The sequence below is a fragment of the Trichechus manatus genome, unplaced genomic scaffold, assembly GCF_000243295.1.
Source record: "Trichechus manatus latirostris isolate Lorelei unplaced genomic scaffold, TriManLat1.0 scaffold00101, whole genome shotgun sequence".
Classification (NCBI taxonomy): domain Eukaryota; kingdom Metazoa; phylum Chordata; class Mammalia; order Sirenia; family Trichechidae; genus Trichechus; species Trichechus manatus.
In genome coordinates this window covers 4,799,282-4,806,562 of record NW_004444037.1, presented here as the reverse complement: position 1 = coordinate 4,806,562, position 7,281 = coordinate 4,799,282, and the positions used below count along the sequence as shown (strand labels likewise).

The following is a 7,281-nucleotide window of genomic DNA, read 5'->3' as shown; positions in this document are numbered from 1 at the left end:
CCCTAATTTCACCATCATATTTGAGAGACAGTTTTGCTGGATATATAATTCTTGGCTGGTAGTTTTTTTTCTTAAAGGCTTTATATATGTCATCCCATTGCCTTCTTGCCTGTGTGGTTTCTGCGGAGTAGTTTGAGCTTATTCTTATTGTCTCTCCTTTGTAGATGACTGTTTGTTTATCCCTAGCTGCTCTTAAAATTCCCGCTTCATCTTTGGTTTTGGCAAGTTTGATTATAATATGTATTGGTGCCTTTCTTTTGGGATCTACCTTACGTGAGGGTCGATGAGCATCTTGGATAGATATCTTGTCATCTTTCACGATATCAGGGAAGTTTTCTGCCAACAAATCTTCAGCAATTCTTTCTGTATTTTCTGTTTCCCCCCTGTTCTGATACTCCAATCACTTGTAGGTTATTCCTCTTGATAGGGTCCCACATAATTCTTAGGGTTTCTTCATTTTTTTTAATCCTTTTATCTGATTTTTCTTCAAATAAGTTGGTGTCAAGTACTTTAGCTTCAGTCTCTCTAATTCAGACTTCCATTGCCTCAGTTCAGCTCCTGTGACTTTCTATTGAGTTGTCTAATTCTGAAATTTTATTGTTAGTCTTCTGGTTTCCTGATTGCTGTCTGTCTGTGGATTCTTGCAGCCTGTTAAATTTGTCATTATGCTTTTCTCTAATCTTTTTAATTTCCTCTATTGCGTGTTCTGCATTTTGCTTAATTTCCTTCCTAGTTTGTTGAAGAGTTCTGTATATTAATCTTTTGTATTCGGCCTTCAGAAATTCCAAGAAATTTTCCTCTTCTGGAAAATGTCTAGATTTTTTTTTGGGGGGGGGAGCTTGCTGAAGCCATCATGGATTGCCTGTTTATGTGATTTGATATTGATTGTTGTCTCCGAGCCATCAATAAGTTATTACATTTATTTATTGTATGTTTGCTTACTGTGTCCTAGCTTCTTGTTTTGTTTTGATATGCCCAAATAGTGGGTTCGTATGAGCTGGTTTGATTATTGGCACCTTTGAAGCTCTAATGTCCTTTCACCAGGTGGTTAGATTTGTTGCTAAGTATGTAAGCTCAGGAGTCTGCCCACTCCTCCTGTATGGATTGAGCTCAGGTGCCCAGGTAGATAGCCACCAAGCATGTGGTGTAGTCTTTCACCTACAGTCCTAGACATGCATGGTTGATTGGTGTAGGCACAGGCATCTGGCTGCAGCAGGGGGCACACTCTGAGCAAGGAAGGGGGCTGACAGCCACCCCCATGTATCCAGGAGTAAGACGTGTCTTTGTTCCCTGGAGCGCATTGGTGGGTGGGTTTTGCAGCTCGAGTTTGAGCACCCAGTGCTGTTGGCTGTAAGGACTGGGTGGTACCTCTTATTCTTGGACCTCTGTCACAGGTGGCTAGGTGTCACGGGTAGAGCCACCAGTCCTCAGGCCCCGGATGTGGGTAGGTGAAGACCCTGCTTAATGGGTAGAGCAGTGTCAAGTGTCACGAACCTGCCAGTTCACAGCTGAAACACTTGAAGTTAGACTTCAGCTATATACTCTGTTGTCCTGTGGTAATGATGGCCTATGCTGTTAAAATGGGCCCACACAAGACTCTTTAGGGGGAAAGGCACCCAAAGTCCGTGAATCCCTTACGCCTGTGCCTAGGCAAAGGACCTGTACCTACCCTGTGTTCCTGGCCTAGGGGAGCTGGCAGTTTATTTTTTCCCCTGTTTGTTAATTTGTTCACTCTCCAAGGCCAGGAGAGTGTCGCAGGGTGTGTGACGGATCCTACTTATGGCCCCGGGGACTCGGCAATTTTTTTAGCCGGTCCTGGACACAGTGCAGAGCAGGCAGCGGGGAGGTAAATGGGAGAGAGGTTTTTCCCTAATGGGGTTGTTTTCGATCCGTGCGTCAGGCCATGCACATGTACTTATCTTTTGCTGATCTAGGGCTGCTTCTCACTGGTTCTGGGTGGCCGAGTAGCCTCTCTGCAGCTGGGTCTCTCCCGGTGCGGAATATGCCTCCCGAGCACCGCTGCTTGCCTGCCTCACCGCTCACCCATGAGCTGATCAGGTTTGAAGGGCTCAGGCTTTGCCGGGTCAGGTCTGGCAACTTCTCGCTGGTTCTGAACTGTCTCTCCCTTCCTCTGCCACTTAGTCTGGTTCCTCAACTTCCCTTTGATGTTCAGGGCTCCTAGATTGTAATGTATAATCTATTCAGTTGTGTTTTTTTGGGTCTTTGTTGTTAGAGGAGACACCAGAAGCATCTGACTACCCTTTTAGATAGCTAGAAAAAATCTTCCATACAAAATATGGCTACAGTGGTAGAAACAGTAATAATATGATTATTTAAATCAGATTTAATATGATTTTTGCCTTTTAATATTTTGGTATGTTCTCAATGTTTTTTTTTAGATAGGAATTTATTCTGATATCTATATAGTAGCAGAATCTTATTAGTCTTTTTAAAATTGTATTCTCATGTAACTTTGATATGGCTCAGATAATTTTTCTTCTATCTGTAGTATGTTGAAAGAGGTTTTTCTTTCACTTGTTTTTCTTAAGTGTCATTTGCTTGCCTTATTTGTCTGCTTGGTAGAGGTAAGAAATGATCCAAGTACATTGTAATAGCCGTATAAGCAAGAGTTCAGCATTGTTAATTATCCGAAAGTTTCAAGTTGCTGATTTGCTTCGCAGCTGCATGCAGTAGATCTTTTAAAAGGGTATGACATTTAAATTTAACCTTTTTATGCCATTGTGTAAGAGTGGACTTCTGAAAATGGAGGGGAAAAAAGTCCCTCTTCATTGGTATGCGTTCAAGTTCAAGATATAAAAATGTAGCTGTATCTTAATAGGGTGCTTTAAAGAGAGATAACTGAGCTTCTAACTGGAAAGAATATGATTGAATGAATGTCTGAATCTCTCAGATGTCTTAGGGGTGGGGGAGAGGTAGAAAAGGGGAGAAAGTAAAGGCCGTTTGATTTAAAAGCAGGTGGGGACACGGGACCCTGCTGGGTTCAGAACAGGAAGGAGGTCCGTAGTCACACATAATAAGATGTTAAAAGTAAATCAAGGGAACTGGACATAATAGTGGACATTGTCTTATCTATGGAACACAGGAAGGGTCAGGCAGACACGTGGCATGGACTCAGCAGGGTCAGCAGGGGCTGCTCAGCATACTAAACTTTAGAACCAGTTAGATTCTTGGTTCTAAACTTTAGATTCCAGGAACTAGGAATGAGGTTAAGTATTCTTTGTAATTTCCGTGTAAATCACTATATTTCCTTTTCTCCTAATTTTCTATGACATACACCTCTAAATTCCTGAGTCCTTTTTGATCTGAACCTGTCTGGTGAGACGAGGGGAGGGTAAGAAAGGGGAAGGAGAATTTTGGCTTGGGTTGGGGCAGAGGAAGGTGGAAAAGCGTGTAGTTCGCTATCCAACGCACAGCGGCGGCAGTGAGCATCATTGCTTTTAAGTAAGAATGGAAAAATGTATGCTGGAGGATTTGGGTAATTGGCAAAGAAATACAAAAACAAAAGGGAGACAATCTGGGTAATTACTAGGTCAAAGAATGAATATTTTTAAAGCTCTAGGTACATTTGCTATATTACTTTCCAGAAAAGTTTTTATCAGTTCATGTAACTACCGACAATATATGGATACCTATATTATTGTGTCCTCCTAGCACTCAGTATTTCAAGATAACTTTTGTTTAATTTTTTTCTGATTATGTGATCATTTCAGAAACTACAGAAAATACAAAATTTTGTATAAAGAAAATAAGTTATCCATCATTTATTCACCCAGGAATGGAGAGTGATGTATACACATTTACATATAAATATACATAAACATTTTTAAGAGCATCAGGGTCATTATATATATATATTTCATGGTATCACTGCTATTGCTGTCACATGATTTATTCATGCTCTAATTTGTGGAAATGTAAGTTTTTAAGGTTTTTCTATTTTAAGTAATGCTTCCATAAACATCTGTGCATATAAATCTTTGTATCTTTGATAATACACTTATGCTAATACTGGGACAGAGGGCATGGACATTTTTAAAACTTTTAATGCATATTGACAAATTCCCTCTAGATAGATTGTATTTGTTTACACTGTAGTTAGCAGTGGGTTAGACTGTAGCTTTATGGTATCTTTGCCAACATTGAATACTATTATAACAGTTGTCGTTAGTTGCCATTAAGTTGATTCCAACTCGTGACCCCATTAGATAATATACAACAAATCTGGAAACCTTGCAGTTGAAATGATACTTTTTCTTCTTTATTGAAAATTTTAATGTTTCTTGGCTGTTTGTGTTTTGCCTTGTGAGTCATTGCTTCATATCCTATATAAATCAGTATGATGTTTTTCTTATTGATTTGTAAAGATTCTTTATATAAGGTGTCTTAGTTTGCTAGTGCTCCTATAACAAAAGATACCACCAGTGGGTGGCTTTAAAGAACAGAAGTTTATTTTCTCACAGTTCTGGAGGCTAAAAATCTGAATTCAGGGCATCAGATCCAGGGGAAGGTCCTTTGTTTCTTTCAGCTTCTTGTAGCTGCTAGCAGTTCTTGGTGTTCCTGGGCTTGTACAGTCGTTTGCCCCTGTCTTCACATGTCTTCTTTCCCCTGTGTGCCTCTGTTTATTTCTGCTCTTTTTTAAAGACACTACTCAGAAGGGATTAGGTTTAGGACCTACTTTACTCTGGTATGAGCTCATTAATATAACAAAGAAAACCCCTATTTCCAAACAAGGGTCATATTTCAAGGTAGAGGGGTTATGACTTAACATAACTTTTTTTGGGAAACAATTCAATCTGTAACATAAGGATATTAATAATTGTATCTTGCAAACACACAATCTCATATTATTTGGTTTAATTTTAAATGTTTTTTTTATATGCACAGATTTAAATTTTTAGCAGCTTAAATTTTTGCATTTTTTTCTTTGCAACTTTGTGTTGCTTTTAAGAATAAAATCCGTCCCACTTCCAAGACTAATAAATCCAAACCAAACCCATTGGCATCAAGTAAATTCTGACTCATAGCGACTCTTTAGGACAGAGTAGAACTGCCCTGTAGAGTTTCCAAGGAGTGGCTGGTGGATGCGAAACTGCTGGCCTTTTGGTTAGCAGCCAAGCTCTTAACCACTGTGCCACCAGGGCTCCAGACTAATACATAATGATTCATATTACCTGATATGTTTTTGTAGTCCTTGTTACCTATAGGAGTCTCTGGGGGGTGAAAACAGTTAACACACTTGGCTGCTAACCAAAAGGTTAGAAGTTCCAGTCTGTCCATAGGTACCTCAGAAGAAAGGTCTGGAGATCTACTTCCAAAAAATCAGCCATTGAAAACTCTATGGAGCACAGCTCTACTCTGACATACATGGGGTTGCCATGAGTCAGGGTCGACAGCAACTGGTGCTTTTTTTGTTACCTCTAACTTGTTTAAGCTCAGTGTCATCAGTCAGAACAAGGCCAGGGGCCAACTGCAGAACATACCACCAGTTGCTGATATGCAAGTTCAAGTTGAAGCTGAAGAAAATTAGAATGAGTTCAGAAAAGCCAAAGTACAACGTTGAGTATATCCCACCTGAATTTAGGCCATCTCAAAAATAGATTTGATGCATTGAACAGTAATGACCAAAGACCAGATGAGTTGGGGAATGACATCAAGGACATCATACATGAAGAAAGCAAGAGGTCATTAAAAAGATGGGAAAGAAAGAAAAGACCAAAATGGATGTCAGAAGATACTCTGAAACTTGCTCTTGAACACTGAGTAGCTAAAGCAAACAGAAGAAGCGTTGAAGTAAAATTGCTGAACAGCATATTTCAAAGGGCGGCTCGAGAAGACAAAGTAAAGTATTACAATGACATGTGCAAAGACCTGGAGTTAGGAAACCAAAAGGGAAGAACATGCTCAGCATTTCTCAAGCTGAAAGAACTGAAGAAAAAATTCAAGCCTCAGGTTGTTAACAGTGAAGGATTCTATGGGCAAAATACTGAACAACGCAGGAAGCTTTAAAAGAAGATGGAAGGAATACACAGAACGACTGTACCAAAAAGAATTAGTCAACATACAACCATTTAGTCAACATACAACCATTTCATGATCAAGAACCAATTGTACTGAAGAAAAAAGTCCAAGCTGCACTGGAGGCATTGGCAAAAACCAGGTCTCCAGGAATTGACGGAATACCAACTGAGATGTTTCAAAAAACAGATGCAGCGCTGGAAGTGCTGACTCGTCTATGCCAAGAAGACAGCTACCTGGCCAGCCAACTGGAAGAGATCAATATTTATGTCTATTCCCAAGAAAGGTGATCCAACCAAATGCGGAAATTATCAAACAATATCATTAATATCACATGCAAGTAAAATTTTGCTGATGATCATTCAAAGCGGTTGCAGCAGTACATCGACGGAACTTCCAGAAATTCAAGCAGGATTCCAAAGAGGACGTGGAAAGAGGGATATCATTCCTGATGTCAGATGGATCCTGGCTGAAAGCGGAGAATACCAGAAAGATGTTTACTTGTGTTTTATTGACTATGCAAAGATATTCGACTATGTAGACCATAACAAATTATAGATAACATTGTGAAGATTTAGAATTCCAGAACAGTCAATTGTGTTCATGAGGAACCTGTAGATAGATCAAGAGATAGTCGTTTGAACAGAACAAGGCGATGCTGCGTGGTTTAAAGTCCGGAAAGGTGTGCTTCAGGGTTGTATCCTTTCACTATGCTTATTCAGTCTGTATGCTAAGCAAATAACCCACGAAGCTAGACTATATGAAGAAGAATGGGGCATCAAGATTGGAGGAAGACTCATTAACAGCCTTTGATACGCAAATATACAACCTTGCTTGCTGAAAGTGAAGAGAACTTGAAGTACTTACTGATGAAGCTCAAAGACTACAACCTTTAGTATGGATTACACTGCAACGTAAAGAAAACAAAAATCCTCACAACTGAACCAAAAAGCAACATCATGATAAACGGAGAAAAGATTAAAGTTGTCAAGGATTTCATTTTATTTGGATCCATAATCAACACCCTTGGAAGCAGCAGTCAAGAAATCAAAGGATACATTGCATTGGGAAATCTGCTGCAAAAGACCACTTTGAAGTGTTAAAAAAAGCAAAGATGTCACTTTAAGGGCTGAGGTGTGCCTCACCCAAGCTGTGGTGTTTTCAGTCACTTCATATGCATGTGAAAGCTGGGCAATGAATAAAGAAGACTGAGGAAGAATTGACACCTTTCAATTATGGTGTTGG

General features: G+C 39.7%; 1 protein-coding gene across 1 annotated transcript in view; it reads left to right on the top strand.

Annotated features, from left to right (window-relative positions):
- TMEM165 (transmembrane protein 165) overlaps positions 1–7,281 on the top strand; it is a 48,664-nt gene that overhangs the window by 9,264 nt on the left and 32,119 nt on the right. The gene's annotated exons all lie outside the window — the stretch shown is intronic.